General features: G+C 43.4%; 1 non-coding gene across 1 annotated transcript; it reads right to left on the reverse strand.

Moving 5' to 3' along the window:
* Positions 1–14,471: 14,471 nt before the first annotated feature.
* On the reverse strand, positions 14,472–14,578 carry LOC112083680. Its single transcript, XR_002897816.1, has one exon. It is a non-coding gene; the product is annotated as a small nucleolar RNA R71 (small nucleolar RNA).
* Positions 14,579–17,278: the final 2,700 nt, after the last annotated feature.

A 17,278-nucleotide genomic window follows, 5' to 3' on the forward strand; every position in this document is an offset into this window, starting at 1 on the left:
GAGAAAATAAAGGTTCAACGGCTAGACCACCATGACGACAAAATTAACCGTACTGGAGCTGACATTCCTCGAAAAAAATCATCTCCTGAAGCCAACGCTCGAGACAGAATTGAATACGAACGAGCAGAACAAGAGATTGCCGATGCCATACTCGCTTTAGCCGAGAAATTCCATGCAACGCAGACCGAGCCACCAGACAACCTAGAACTGACCAACAAAGGTAATTTCTCTCGACCAAGTGCATATTATAAGACTAATGCACGTGGAATTCTAGCAGGCGAACGAACAGAATTGGAGTTGCTTCACAACATACCAAGTGGACGCGATAACAAGCTAACCGAGGCCGAGCGACTAGCCATACAAGAAGCAACGGTCATAAAGCTTAAGGAACATGAAGATCAAGATTCTCCGGGACTAGAAGACGCCTCAATTGACCCAAGCCACAGCAGGCCAACGCAGGACACTTCAATAAACACCGAGGCCACGCATGACACCAAACGAGCCGCGCCACCCCAAGGTAAGTGTATCAATTATTTTATTGTGCTTGCAGGAGGAATCGACATCGCCAGCGACTAAGTGTCAGAGTTAAACGACCCAAGTCGTGTAGTTTAAGTCTTTTATTTCAAACTTTCCATTTCTGTAATAAATGAAACGATGAGCTTTGTTTCTTAGACTAGGTTTGTTTTCTTTGAGTTTTATTTACTTAATCCTGTCGTTTTGAGTCTAGAGTCGAAACCTAGAAGGTTCAAGCTGACGAACCAGTTTATAAGGTTCCTTTGCAGCATTGTAGTCCGGAGACTTTTTCCCCATATCAATAAAATATCAAACTTTCTTCATAGTTTACCCGAGAAGCGATTTCTCTTTGTTCTTGGTTTGTTTGTACGATTCAAGAAAGCTTTGGGCCTTCACCGTATCAGAGACTCATCATCCCTCTGTGTTGTGAACTCACGCCGCCATCACACCCCGTTTAGATCCCACATGAGAGGGCGACCGCCTGCGTGTCAGATCATTCCATCATCGATCATCAACCGAGCTAAGGAGAGGGCGACCGCCTGTTTTAGTTCCCTTCCGTATCATCAGTGTGAAAGCCACCACCGGTTCTTACCTCATTTTGGTATCAGAGCCGAAGTTCCTGCTTCTGTTTTTCTTACCCTTATCCTTCATTATTTTCTCTTTATTCCGCTTTCACTAGGTTGTTTAGATCTGTTGAACTTTGATAAGAAAAGCAAAAAAAAAAATATAGTTAGGGTTTGTTAGTTAAGCGTTATTTGTTTCCGTTTATTAAGTAGTCAAAAAAAAAAACTTTCTATATCATTATAGTCTTGTTTCATATCTTTGCATACCGGTTTTCATTCAAAAACTAGAAAAGAACAAAAGAATTTTGTTAGAGCTTCAGTTCCTTTTAGCGTTATCTACTCGTCTTACACTTAATACTTTGACAGATCGTTGTTTTTGTCGAGTTTACGAGGAACCGTGTTTTAAAACCATGGGGGACAACAGTGAGACTACCAACAACGCCGCACCAGCCCACACCAACGGTCAGCAACATCATGAGCTTATGGCGATGCTTGCCACCATGACAGAGGAGTTGCGAGACACTCGTGAGCAAGTCGCGCGTCTCGAACAACGACAACCGAGGGCTCCCAACGCAGAACTCCCACCAGCTCGGAGGAACGTGCGAGCCCCCCGAGACCATCACTCTAAGGACTCGGAGACGGATAGCATGCCGGAACTAGAGGACGATCAACCCCCTGATCCATTAAACCGGCGTCACCCGAGGAGACAAGACCCTTTGCTCAGAAACAGGCCAAGAGAACAAGAGCGTGGGGAAGTTAACAATGATGTGAAACTAACTCCTCCCACTTTTGCAAGCAAATCAAACCCTGAGGTCTATTTAGACTGGGAGAGGCGCTTGGAGTATATCTTCGAGTGTTACAGCTATGGAGAGCTCAAGAAAGTCGCGTTAGCTGCGGCTCAGCTCACCGACAATGCATTGGCATGGTGGGATCGCACCGTGGCCGAGAGGAGGCGACAAGTCTTTGGCCCAATTCAAACGTGGCACGACATGTAATACCTAGTGCGGTTGAGGTATGTGCCCGAACATTATCATAGGGGCTTACAAAAATGTTTTCGTAAGTTGACATAGGGATCAAGGAGCGTTGAGGAGTATTTCGAAGAGTTCGAGAAACTCATGAACTCCTTGGAGTTAGAAGAGTCCGAGGAGGCTCTCATGGCTCAATTCATCGATGGTCTTCAAGAAAGAATAACTCGGAAGGTGGAGCGAGTTAAGTATAGTGGCCTGCATGAGCTATTACATCTCTCGGTGCAAGTAGAGCAACAAATTAAGAGAAAGTCATCTCTCTCAAACCGAGGCCGAAACAATCAGCCTTGGCAAGCCAGCACCAGTAAACCTCTCGACAAAGGCAAAGCTATAGAGATCGAATCTCGATTAAAGGGCAAATCCACCAAGCCTCCAAGGCCCAACAAACCGGAACAAGGTAAGTTCCAAAATACTAGCCAAGCTAGAACCCGAGACATTGATTGTTTCAAATGTCAGGGACGAGCTCACTATCAGCGAGAATGCCCCAACCAACGGGTCATGATCGTTACTCCAAGTGGATATGAGTCCCAAGATGAAGCCGAGATGGAGGTGAACAGTGAGGAGGAATATGTGGAGTACCCCGACACTAGAGAGTATCTATTGGTGACTCGGAGGGTTCTGAGCGTTCAAGTGCAACCTGAGGAGACGGTACAACGAGAAAACTTGTTCCACACGCGATGTACAATCAAGAACAAGGTATGTAATCTAGTCATCGACGGTGGGTCTTGTACTAACGTGGCTAGCAAGTTTATGGTGCCAAATTGATAGTAGGAGTTTTTCAATCCTTGATCAATTCCTCAACTACTCATGTCATTGTAGCACTTGAGGTATCAATCCAAATGGAGAGATTCTAGACACTAAGACTATGAGGATCAATTCTTAATCCAAGTCTAACTAAACAGATGAGTTGGTAACAAGGTGATCTAAAAACATAAAGCAAACAAGAACAAGCAGTAATTAAGAATTAAACAAGCAAGAGAAACTAAACAAACACTCAGATTCAAATAAAGAAAAAGCTAAACCTCTAGATGTGATCATTGATCAGGGTGCTTTCAATGCTTAACTCATGATGCTAAGAAAACAATGCAGCACTTGCAATTCTTTAGTCTAGACTTCCAAAGCAGATTAATTCATTCTCATGACAGAAATCTCTTTGCAAATTACTTAATCAAGACTAATTCCCATTAGTGAATACGCAATTAACAAGCATAAGGTTCCAAGTCTAACATGACCAAACAGCCTCTTTGTGCATCAAAATAAGAGCTAAGAAAGGCTGAATCTTATACAGAAAAGCATCACATGATCTCAAATTCCAATCAACTTAGAACTCAAAGCAAGACCATTTCTTTCCCAAGACAATGATCACTATACTAATCAGCATTCAAACCTAACTCTCATTAGTGGTAATGATGATCAATATGCATTAATAAACAGTTCTAATATGTAATTTATGCTTTAAACAAACATTCCCATGGCATTTAAAACATAAACCCTTAAGTTAGCTCATTCAGGCATTTCATCAAACACCTTGTGGGTGGAGAGATGCCTAAGCTCTAGATCAAGCTTATAATGAGAGATCTAGCATTAAGAACAGCTAACTAAGGAAAGGAAATGAGAATTTAGAACCTAAACATCATTAATCAAACATCAAAGCACCCTAATCTACACACCTAGAAGCTTAAAAGAAGACTACTCACTAATCATGCTTAACTCACCTAATCTTTTGCAAGAGGTGATGTTAATCATGATTAGAAGCAAAGATAAGAAGATGAGATGATAAGAAACAGACTTAGATTGATTAAATCCTTGAGATACTCTTAACAAACTCGTTTTTTTAACAAAAGGGGAAAGAGAAACAAGAGAAAACAAAGCTTAAGTCTTGGAAAAAACCCTAAAAAGCATATATAGTGTCTCTTGCGGACCGGGTCAGCCCAGGACAAACTGGGTCCTGACCTGGCTTTGATGGATAGTGGTGTGGTTTGCCACTGTCAGATGATGCTTGGACAGACCGTGGCAAACTGACCGTGGCAAACTGATAGTGTCAAAGTTCTTGGACAGATTCTTCATGATCAAGGTTGCCATGGCTTGATTTACACCATGTCTAGTGGCCGTGTCTCTTCTTTTCTGGGTTTGGGTGATGAACTTCTTGGATTGCCACGGTCTAGTAGCTCTTGGTCAAGCCCCGTGGCAAGTGGTCGTGTCAAACGCCGAAGATGTGTAAAAGTTGCCACGGTCAAGTCCTAGACCGTGGCATTGAAACCGTGTCAAGTGCCGAATGCTTGTAAAGTTCTTCCCAGCCAAGTGTTTGTTTGCCACGGTCAAGTGTAGACCGTGGCATGAAGATCGTGTCATTTGCCGAAGGTGTGCAAAAGTTGCCACGGTCAAGTCCCAGACCGTGGCATTCATCGCGGCATGTTTCACTTAGGTCGCATCATTCAGGGTTGTCTGGACCACTTTGCATTCCGGAGAGTGTAACTCATAAGATACTTGTCCGAATTGAGTGATTCCGGTTGCAGAGGACATAGGGCTCATATATCTCCAACTTTGGTGAAGAAATCTTCGGTGCTTGGGAAGTGGAAGGCTTCCTGGAGGGCAGCGAGACAGGGGTTTCTTCCGACGAGCTTAACTTTCTGCTCACGAGTTCGAATTCCATGATTCCACTTGCTATGGAACCGTAATCTAATCCTCTACAATTTTCATGAAGCACCCGACAACTGAATCTGACCGGAAGGTTCCCCGGACGGGCGATATCGGAAACGTGTCTGCACCCGGAGATTATGGCCGAGAGATTCAATAGCCGGTACGCGTTTTGGCCGAATAAGGTCTACCTGCGGTACATGAAAATGGCCGATAAAAACCTTCCTGGTACGCGAGAATGGCCGAGAACCTCCAAAAACCCAATTTCACCACTTTTCAAGCTTTGATCACCATTCCACTTCCTGGATTCAGCTTTTCAGCTCCAAATAGCTCCAAATACACCTGATAAACACTCAAAACATGTAAAGACTCATTGGGACCTAATGCATCTCCTAAGTTCTAAAACAAACCCTAAGGACCTAAAATGCATGAAATAAAACATGATTTGGAATGAAATATGCAACCTAAATGATGCAAATTATGGACATATCAAACCATCAAGTACCGCCATCCGATCCCACGTTTAGACGATATGCTTGACGAGTTAAGTGGAGCCACTATCTTCTCCAAGATAGATCTAAAGAGTGGATATCACCAAGTGAGGATGAAAGAAGGAGATGAGTGGAAGACGGCCTTCAAAACCAAGCAAGGCCTATACGAATGGTTGGTGATGCCATTCGGCCTCACAAACGCACCGAGCACCTTTATGAGGCTCATGAACCAGGTTCTACGGTCTTATATTAGTAAATTTGTTGTTGTCTACTTTGACGATATACTCATTTACAGTAGAGGACCATCCGATCATTTAAATCATCTTGAACTCGTTCCAAAAACACTTCGAAGGAAGGGCTTTAGGCCAACCTGAAGAAGTGCGTTTTTTGTACTGATAAGCTTGTTTTCTTAGGCTTTGTAGTGAGCAGGGAAGGGCTACAAGTAGATGAGGAAAAGATCAGGACCATACAAGAGTGGCTTACGCCTACCACCATCGGGCACGTGAGAAGCTTTCACGGCTTAGCCAGCTTCCACAGACGGTTTGTGCGACATTTCAGCACGCTAGCAGCACCTCTCACCGCCGTTATCAAGAAGAACGTTCCATTTGCTTGGGGAACAGCTCAAGAGGAGGCTTTCAATACTCTCAAGGAAAGGCTTACGCGAGCTCCAGTCTTGGCATTACCCGACTTTGACGAAATGTTCGAAGTGGAGTGCGACGCCTCAGGACTGGGCATAGGAGCTGTCTTGCATCAAAGGAAGAGACCCATGGCGTTTTTCAGTGAGAAGCTCAGTGGGGCTACCCTCAACTATCCCACGTATGACAAAGAGCTTTATGCTCTTGTGCGAGCCCTCGAGACATGGCAGCATTACTTATTGTCTAAAGAGTTCATAATACACACCGATCATGAGACCTTGAAGCACTTAAGAGGGCAGACATCCTTGAATAGGAGGCACGCCAAATGGTTGGAGTTCATTGAGATGTTTCCATACGTCATCAAATATAAGAAGGGCAAGGAAAATGTGGTGGCCGATGCACTTTCACGGAGGCATGCATTGATCTCCACCATGGAGGCCAAAGTCTTTGGGTTTGAGCATATCAAGACTCAATACCAAGACGACCCTGAGCTCGGAGAATACTATCAAGAGTGCCTTAAGGGACCCTACGGTTCGTTTTACTTACACGATGGATTCCTTTTTAGAGATAAGCGTTTGTGTATTCCACATGGATCCATGAGAGACCTGGTGCTTAGTGAAGCACATGGAGGAGGACTAATGGGGCACTTTGGAGTGGACAAGACTCTAGCCGTAATGATGGACCATTTCTATTGGCCGCACTTAAAGAAAGATGTGGAGCGGTTCTGCGCCAAGTGTGTGCAATGTCACAAGGCCAAATCCAGGTTACATCCTCACGGTCTTTATATGCCATTACCTATACCTAACGCCCCTTGGGTAGACATTTCCATGGACTTTTTCTTAGGTTTGCCCAAGATACGACACAAGGACTCCATCTTTGTAGTTGTTGATCGTTTTTCAAAGATGGCTCACTTCATACCATGCGAGAAGACCAACGATGCGACCCAAATCGCTAATCTGTTCTTCAAAGAGGTAGTACGCCTACACGGGATTCCAAGAACCATCATCTCTGATCGTGACACCAAGTTTCTAAGTCATTTCTGGAGAACCTTGTGGAGGAAGCTAGGTGAAGAAGTTTTGGGGTCAAAACCTTTTGAAGAGGGAGAGAATGATGTGGACATCGATCCCACCGACCCATCAAGCATCGAGAGACACATGCCGGAGGTCCCAGACGGGGCCATGACTCGGTCCAAGATCAAACAGATGAGGAATAGATACAAGAAGGCACTACACGTCTTCATAAACTCACTGGACCCAAACGACCCCCTGCTGCCAGACCTACAAGTCATACACGTCTTAAACGACCTATGCGACCAAATCAGGCCCGAGAACATGAATCAAGGAGAAGACACACCAGACCATCGATTCTCACGCGGCCAATGTGACATCTCTCGACCAACTTTTGATTTAAAAGCTAACAGTCCAAGCAGAATTTCGTTTACAGGCTTAAAACTTGAAGAATTCGGAGATAGCCCAAAAATAGCCGATGCGCGAGAACTTTTAGCCGAGAAAATAAAGGTTCAACGGCTAGACCACCATGACGACAAAATTAACCGTACTGGAGCTGACATTCCTCGAAAAAAATCATCTCCTGAAGCCAACGCTCGAGACAGAATTGAATACGAACGAGCAGAACAAGAGATTGCCGATGCCATACTCGCTTTAGCCGAGAAATTCCATGCAACGCAGACCGAGCCACCAGACGACCTAGAACTGACCAACAAAGGTAATTTCTCTCGACCAAGTGCATATTATAAGACTAATGCACGTGGAATTCTAGCAGGCGAACGAACAGAATTGGAGTTGCTTCACAACATACCAAGTGGACGCGATAACAAGCTAACCGAGGCCGAGCGACTAGCCATACAAGAAGCAACGGTCATAAAGCTTAAGGAACATGAAGATCAAGATTCTCCAGGACTAGAAGACGCCTCAATTGACCCAAGCCACAGCAGGCCAACGCAGGACACTTCAATAAACACCGAGGCCACGCATGACACCAAACGAGCCGCGCCACCCCAAGGTAAGTGTTTCAATTATTTTATTGTACTTGCAGGAGGAATCGACATCGCCAGCGAATAAGTGTCAGAGTTAAACGACTCAAGTCGTGTAGTTTAAGTCTTTTATTTCAAACTTTCCATTTCTGTAATAAATGAAACGATGAGCTTTGTTTCTTATACTAGGTTTGTTTTCTTTGAGTTTTATTTACTTAGTCCTGTCGTTTTGAGTCCAGAGTCGAACCCTAGAAGGTTCAAGCTGACGAACCAGTTTATAAGGTTCCTTTGCAGCATTGTAGTCCGGAGACTTTTTCCCCATATCAATAAAATATCGAACTTTCTTCAAAGTTTACCCGAGAAGCGATTTCTCTTTGTTCTTGGTTTGTTTGTACGATTCAAGCAAGCTTTAGGCCTTCACCGTATCAGAGATTCATCATCCCTCTGTGTTGTGAACTCACGCCGCCATAACACCCCGTCTAGATCCCACACGAAAGGGCGACCGCCTGCGTGTCAGATCATTCTATCATCGATCATCAACCGAGCTAAGGAGAGGGCGACCGCCTGTCTTAGTTCCCATCCGTATCATCAGTGTGAAAGCCACCACCGGTTCTTACATCACTTTACATCACAAAGATCCAACGGTGCAATCAAAAGATACATGGAGAACAATTTGACCCAGCTCACCAGTCCCGAAGACTCTCACCCGCGGGAAACACATGTTTTACCTGCCCTGGAAGACTCTCACTCCGGTGGACCTTAGGACGAGCCACAAGGCCAACATCAAAGCCCACTTCGCCATTTCTCCTCAGAGAAGCCCTAAATGAGACCTGGAAGACCTTAGGACCTATAAATACATTGTTTAGCAGCCCTAAACGGGTGTGTGCTCCCGTAATGAGATTTTGAGCCACCAAACTTTTTTTTCCTAGGGTTAGGTGATGGAGATGGGGATTTTTCCCTAGATCCATTGTTCTTTCTCCTTTTTATCTTATTAACTTTTCTGTTTCATTCTTTTGCATTCTTCTATGTCTTTTATCATTCATTGCATCATGTAGATTAATCCCAGAGAGTCAAGTTGTTTGAAGATATCGACAAGCATATATATCGATTAGGATTTCTATTGTTCTTAGCCATATTTAAGATCTCATCTCTTCTAAGTTGTTCATAAAGCATGAGAGTAGATTCTAACCTATTCTCTGAGCCTAGTATTGATCAGAGCCACAAGAGTGCTGTATCAGATCATCCATACCTAGCTTCAGAAGAACATAGTCAATATAGGAGTCGAGAGCTAGCTATAGAGAAGATGTGAGCAGAGGAATTCAATGTCCAATGCATGATCTTAAGTTTAGCATGAGAGCGAGAGTTAATTGCTTGATCTAAGAGATTAGTTGATTAAGGTGACGATAGTTGGTTAATCATACATATGTCTATTCCAGTTCAATGCAGATTCTCATAAACAGATGAAGATAAATCGCCCGGAAGCTAATTGGAAATGCCATCATACATCGATTAGAGTAATCCGGAGAAGTCTAAATCGCCACCTATGAGTTTAAGAGTCTTTAGTTTGAGTCAATATGCTTTAGATGTTCTTTTAAAAATTCATCCTGCATTGCATTCGTTGTGAATACTAGATTAGGTTTAGTTTAGGATCTTAACCAAAAACCACAAAACTTTTATTGGTTTATGAGTTTGCTTACTTCCCAGTTTGTTGTTTCTCACAGATTAGACATCCTCCCTATGGATCGACACCCTAAGTGATATATTCATATATTGCATCATTTAGTGTACATATTTTAGTCCAAATCATGTTTCATTTGCATACATTTTAGGTTTTTAGGCATTGTTTTAGGACTTAGGAGATTACATTAGGTCCAAGAGAGTTTTGCATGTTTTGGAGTGTTAAATAGGTGCTTTTGGAGCCAATTTGGAGTGGAGGATGTGATTCAGATGAAGAAATGGAGTTGGAATGATCAAAAATGGTGAAAAGGAGCAATTTTGGGTTTCTCGGCAAAATGCTGTACTGAAGGTCGAAGGTTCTCGGCCAAAATCCTTCCCGCGGGTAGAACTCTCGGCCAAAAACACGTACCGCGGTTAAGTTTCTCGGCCAAAAATCTCGAGTGCAGATACATCTCGGAAATCACGTTACCGGAAGGTCTTGCCGTCAGATTCAGTTGTCTGAGTCTTCATACAAGTTGTAGATAATTGAGTCAAGAGTTCAGAACAGTTGGAATCAAAGCATTTCGACCACGGAGCTGAAAGATATGGTAATCGGAAGACAGACCTCTCTCGCATCCATTCCGGAGCAATCCGACATTCCTGAATGATCGCCTGTCCGGGGAACTTTCCGGTCCGATTCAGTTGTCGGGGGCTTCATCAAAGTTGGAGACGATTGGATCATGGTTCCATAGCAAGTGGAATAATGGAATTCGGACGCGTGAGCAGAAATTTGAGCTCGTCGGAAGAAACCCCTGTCTCGCTGCCGTCTTGGACCGACCCGATGAGCTCCGAAGAATGCAAAGGACGGCGCACTTACAGGCCGATACGGTTTACGAGGCCTTCAAGAGAATCAGAGATATTAGAGTCCTCTTTCCAGAACGTCCAAGATCATTCAATTCGGATCTATGAGCAAGAAGTTAACGTTTCCGGAATGGACACATGTCTAGACGCCTCTCTCTGATCGTGTCAATGCATCGCAAAGATGAGCCCTCCGGGGAACCTTAGGCTTCGTAAGCGCCGATAGTTTCTTCACCAAAGATCGAGCTGTATGAGTTATCTTTCTCATGGAACTGGTTTCAGGTCATTTGGAGTTATGAGCTGAAAGTTACACTGAGCAGAAGAGAAGCTGGTTAATTCGGGTTTTAAGAGATGCGACTGTAAGCTAAGTGTTGTGCCCTACCTCGGCGTGAATACCTATGCATGTTATGCCAAGGAGGCATGTTTACGAAGCTTTGAGACTATACCTCGAGGTAGGACTTTGCATTGCATAATTGAGCATGAACTTGAATTCTCATTGTGATCACTTCTCTCTAAAAGGAAATATGAACTCCCAATGCATTCAACCTCTCTCTCTCATTTGTTCTTTTTGCTTGAGGACAAGCAAAGGATAAGTGTGGGGGAGTTGATATATTCATAAATTGCATCATTTAGTGTACATATTTTAGTCCAAATCATGTTTCATTTGCATACATTTTAGGTTTTTAGGCATTGTTTTAGGACTTTGGAGATTACATTAGGTCCAAGAGAGTTTTGCATGTTTTGGAGTGTTAAACAGGTGCTTTTGGAGCCAATTTGGAGTGGAGGATGTGATTCAGATGAAGAAATGGAGTTGGAATGATCAAAAATGGTGAAAAGGAGCAATTTTGGGTTTCTCGGCAAAATGCTGTACTGAAGGTCGAAGGTTCTCGGCCAAAATCCTTCCTGCGGGTAGAACTCTCGGCCAAAAACACGTACCGCGGTTAAGTTTCTCGGCCAAAAATCTCGAGTGCAGATATATCTCGGAAATCACGTTACCGGAAAGTCTTGCCGTCAGATTCAGCTATCGGAGTCTTCATAAAAGTTCGAGATAATTGAGTCACGAGTTCAGAACAGTTGGAATCAAAGCATTTGGACCACGGAGCTGAACGATATGGTAATCGGAAGACAGACCTCTCTCGCATCCATTCCGGAGCAATCCGACACTCCTGAATGATCGCCTGTCCGGGGAACCTTACGGTCCGATTCAGCTGTCGGGGGCTTCATCAAAGTTGGAGATGATTGGATCATGGTTCCATAGCAAGTAGAATAATGGAATGGTTTCGTTGGAAGAAACCCCTGTCTCGCTGCCGTTTTGGACCGACCCGATGAGCTCCGAAGAATGCAATAGACGGCGCACTTACAGGCCGATTCGGTTTACGAGGCCTTCATGAGAATCAGAGATATTTGAGTCTTCTTTCCAGAACGTCCAAAATCATTCAATTCGGATCTATGAGCAAGAAGTTAACGTTTCCGGAATAGACACATGTCTAGACGCCTCTCTCTGATCGTGTCAATGCATCGCAAAGATGAGCCCTCCGGGGAACCTTACACTTCCCAAGCGCCGATACTTTCTTCACCAAAGATCGAGCTGTATGAGTTATATTTCTCATGGAACTGGTTTCAGGTCATTTGGAGTTACGAGCTGAAAGTTACACTGAGCAGAAGAGAAGCTGGTCAATTCGGGTTTTAAGAGATGCGACTGTAAGCTAAGTGTTGTGCCCTACCTCGGCGTGAATACCTCGGCATGTTATGCCAAGGAGGCATGTTTACGAAGCTTTGAGACTATACCTCGAGGTAGGACTTTGGTATTTCAACACCAAGGCTCCCTTGATCACCAAAATGATCCCAAAACGACTAAGTGTTGAAGCAGACCTTGGTGTGAACCCTTCAGAGTATTATGCCGAGCTCCTATGTTACACAAACCTCGGGTACCAAGCCCCTCGGCATGTTATGCCGAGGTCCTCATCTCTCCAACCCAGATTACAAACAAATCCTCTTCACGTTTCAAAGCTTTAACCAGATCAAATGCCAAGTCTCATGTATGTTCTTCAAGTGTTCATCAAAGTTTCAACCCAGCACATGACCCCCTGGTGTATGGCCCTCGGTGTGAGACTTTTTCAGATGGCGAGGGCTGGCTCCAGCAACCCAGAAAGGGCGGGTCAGTACCCAGTTTGTCCTGGGATGACCCGGCCCACACCCTTTTATATAAATAGTTTTTAGAGACTATAACCCTAGTTATCCATTATCTTATCCTCTAATCTGTTTTCTTTTTGTTCTCTCTCCTTCTTAGTGTAAAAACGAGTTTGATCAAGAGATATCTAGCAGATTTAATCATCTTAAAGCTGTTTCTTATCATCTAATCATCTCACCTCTGCTTCTAATCATGATTAACACCACCTCTTGCAAAGGAAATGGTGTGTTAATCATGATTAGTGAGTAGTCATCTTTTAAGCTTCTAGGTGTGTAGATTAGGGTGCTTAGATGATCGGTTTATGATGTTTAGGTTCTAGATTCTCATCTCCTTTCCTTAGTTAGCTTCTCTTAATGCTAGATCTTTGCACATCACTCTGATCTAGACCTTAGTCATTTCTCCACCCACAAGGTGTTTGATGAAATGTCTGAATGAGCTAAGCTAAGGGTTTATGCCTTTTTCATCATGGGAATGATTTGTTAAATGCATGAATGACATATTAGAACTGTTTCTTAATGCTCACTGATTCATATTTCACAAATGATGATTTGGTTTGAAAGTGGATTAGTGTAGAGATTAATGCCTTCATGAGAGGATTAGTCTAGATTTGAGTTCTAAGTTAATTGCTTTTGAGATCATGTGATTGCTTGTTGCTGCTTTTCTGTGTAAGATTCGGTCTCTTTGAAATAGAAACCGTTTGGTCATTTTTAGACTTGATACTTTATGCTTGTTGATTGCTTGATCTTGCTTAAGGTGAATTAATCTTGATTAAGTGGTTTGCAAAGAGATTATTGTCATGGGAATGAATTAATCTGCTTTTGAAGTCTAGACTAAAGAGTAACAAGCATTGCATTTTGTTCTTAGCATCATGAATTGATATCTAAAGCACCCTAATCAATGATCACATCTAGAGGTTTAGCTTTTATCATTTGCTTAATCACCATCATCTTGTTTAGCTTGCTTTGTTTACTTCCTTATCATTGCTTGTTTGTTTCTTGTTTATATTTTCACTTGTTACTTGTTACCAAAAACCTGTCTTTGATTAACTTGACTTAAGAACTTATCTCATAAACTAGTGCCTAACTACCACACATATGGATTGACACCCCTTATACTACTTTGACAAGGGGATTGATAACCCTTCTAAGAGCCTCAAAACTCTAAGTTATCAATTGGCGCCGTTGCCATATTGTGTGGGGCTAGTTAGCATTAGTTTCTGATATAGTTTTTGAGATCAAGTTTAGTTTGTTTTACTGATTCCCTTTCAAGTTCTGTCTTTTTTTTCAGGTGTATGATCACAAGAGGTCATCTTAGAAGACAAAGAGAAAGAGCTGCTCATTTGGAGAGATTGGGAATGGATCAGCAAGTTGGGATTGAGCACCAGGCTCAAGAAGCTGCTCACGGTCAAGGAGCTGGGAACATAAATCAGGTTCCACACGGTCAGGTCCATCAGGGACCAGCTCAGGGTAATCAGAACCTAGACCGGCCTCAGGTTAATCAACCGCAACCCTTCCCAAACCCACCCAGGCGTCAAGAGCCTCCACTGGTCTATGTAGGAGACAATGACCGAGCCAATACACACCAATACAGAGCTGGCATTCAAGCTCCTCCAGTTCAGAACACGAATTTTGAAGTGAAAGCCTCTATGCTCAACATGGTGCAGAACTCTAAGTTCTATGGGCTGCCAAATGAGGATCCTTTGGAGCATTTGGATCACTTTGATAGAGTTTGTGATCTCACAAAGATCAGTGGTGTCTCTGAAGACAGTTTCAAGCTCAGGTTGTTCCCATTCAGTTTAGGAGACAAGGCACACCAATGGGAGAAGAACCTACCTAGCGGTTCAATACAGACTTGGGAACAATGCAAGTTAGCATTCTTGTCTAAGTTCTTCTCCACTGCTAGAACCGCCAGGCTAAGGACCAAGATTTCAAGCTTCACTCAGCATTCAAATGAGACCTTTGGAGAAGCTTGGGACAGGTTTAGGAGCTATACAACTCAGTGCCCACATCATGGCTTTTCAGAAGCCTCTCTCCTTAGCACTCTGTATAGAGGAGCAGTTCCCAAGATCAGAAATCAGCTGGACACAGCATCAAATGGGAATTTCTTGGCAAAAGAAATCACTGCAGCTATGGAACTTGTTGAGAACCTAGCCATGAGCCAAGACACTTATGGGAAAGACTATGACCGGTGCTATAGAGGAGAAGGTTATAGTAAACAACAAGAGCTGGAAAAGACCCTAGAGGAGTTGAAAGTTAAGTTTGCAAAGCTGGTAAAGGTCACTCAGCAACCTATACACTATGTAGCTGAAGAGAAGAGTTGTTTTACTAATGTCAATGAACCTGGTCTTGCTCAAGAAGAGTTACACTTCATTGGGAACCAGAATAAGTTTCAAGGGTACCCTCCTCAAGGCTTTGTTCAAAAGAATCAGTACCAAGGTCAACAATCTTATCAGCCACAAGCGGTTCAGGCACAAGGGAACAGCTTCACATTCCAAGTCAGCTTTCAGCAACAAGGGCCTCCACCTCTTGGATTCGGTCAGCCACAGTTTCAGCAGGGTTCTATGCCACAGCAAGGTCCTGATATTGGCATTGTTCTCCAACAGATCTTACAAGGACAACAAAAGCTTGATTCCAAGTGTCTTGACCTGACTTCTAAGATGGAGACATTAGACTCTGAACTTAAGATTCTTAGAAAGAACAAGGGCATCTGCACTTCAGAAACTCAAGTCTCTCTTGCTGGTAAAGCTGTTCAATACCCCAAAGATTATTGCAATGCCATCTACTCAAGTGATGATCATTCAGCTGCTGTTCAAGAGATTGAATACCTTCTTTATGGTCAAGTCTCTGATGGGTCCAGTCCTAATAAAGAGGAAGAGGACTCCATTATAGAGGACTTTATGAGCTTGTTACCTGATCTCAATGAGGACATTGCAAAAGAAGGTGGAGGGGCGGCTTGTTCAGTTTGTTATTTGCAGCATTGGAATGATTTTGTTGAGCAATGGAACAATTCAGGGGATGCTGAAGCAAGGGACCAGCCGGTTGTTCAAGTACAGCCAAAGGATGATGTCTCCAGCCTAGATTCACCAAATGTGAAGCCTACATCACTCCCAAAGCTGGGTAATCCAGGGATATTTACTATCTCTTGCACTCTTGGGAAGTTCAGAGTTGAGAATGCCTTGTGTGATTCAGGCTCAAGTGTAAATGTGATGTCTCTTAGCATGATGGAGAGACTTGGGATCACGAACTTAAAGGAGTATCCTTCTTCCATCACTTTTGGCGATTCTTACTCAAAGAAACCTCATGGGCTGATAGAGAACTATCCTTTGAAGGTTGGTGAGTGCATAGTTCTAACTGATTTCATAGTCATGAAGATGAAAAAGACAAAGGAACTTCCACTTTTGCTTGGAACTTCATTCCTTAACACAACTGGTGCAAGGATTGACTTTGATACTCAAAGAGTGGTGCTTACAAAGGTGGATAAGGACGTTTCTTACCCTGTCAAGCCTCCCTTAGCCGAATTTTGTGGATCAGCTGCTCAAGAGATAGAAGAGCCCAAGGTGCTTGAGATGCATTATGTGGGAAGTGTTGGAGTTTTAGGAGAATCTAAATCCCTTTCAGCTGTGGAGAGAGGAGAACAAGCCCACATCAACTATGGTCATAAGGATGAGAATACAGAGCCTTTGATCAGATTAGAAGACATCTTCCTCACATGGTCTCCTACACTTAGTGAGCTAGAGATGCTCAACAGCAAAGGTGAAAGATCTGATTCAAAAGAAAAGAACCTTGAACCTGAATTTTCCTCACAAGACTTTACTCTCACCCCTTGGACATGTGAGGACGGAGCTGTAAAGTACAAGTTGGATTGCAATGGGAAATCAGAGTTATTTGCAGAGCTCAGAACCGGTCTCACAAAGGCACTCATTGACAAGAATTCTGATGGTATTCAAGAGCTGATGCAAAAAGGTCTCAAACTTGAGTTAAAGGGAAATGGGTCTGATGGTTCTCAAAGGGAGCAGAGCTCAGCTTTCATGCTTCAGATAATTGACATGTTCAAGATCATTAGTGCTCCTTCTCACCCAACCTAAGAAAGGTTTTACAAAGTCAAACTTAGTGACTTTAAACAAAGTGCTCTTGGGAGACACCCCAAGCTTATCCTTGTATATAGTCTTTTTAATCTTTTCTTTAGTGTTTTTAGAATGTTTTGATGGGTTTGCTCAGTGTCTCAGGTTCTAGAAAGTGTTCTTGCTCAATGGTTTGAAGGAACAAGTGCAAAGAGGAGCTTAACGGTGGCGGCCTAATGATTTAAAGGAGCAATGAACTTGAGACCTCCGCCAAGCACCTCGTGATGATCATTACCGAGGTCTCAAGTTTGATATTCAAGGGACCAAGTGCTATGTGATGCCTCGGGAGAGTCCAAGCCGAGGTGATCTTGAGTCTATACCAAGGTGCCCTTGCAACAAGCCCAGAAAACAGGCACCCTCGGCATCACTACCTTGGCGTGGCTAGGCAGAGGGGTCCCCACATGAGCATGAACAAAGAGGGAAGCTTGAGAGACTTGAGTCAGAGCAGAGGTTTCAAAGCACCAGCATTCTCCTCCATGTCCAATGCCTCCATTCCATCATGAACAAGTCTGGTAACTCTCCAAACTCTTTGTACATATGCATCTAGTTCTTAATTTTTCATTTTGCATTTTTCTTGCTTTTGCCTTTCCCTTCTC

Source organism: Eutrema salsugineum, unplaced genomic scaffold, assembly GCF_000478725.1.
Source record: "Eutrema salsugineum unplaced genomic scaffold, Eutsalg1_0 scaffold_6, whole genome shotgun sequence".
In the NCBI taxonomy this organism is placed as follows: domain Eukaryota; kingdom Viridiplantae; phylum Streptophyta; class Magnoliopsida; order Brassicales; family Brassicaceae; genus Eutrema; species Eutrema salsugineum.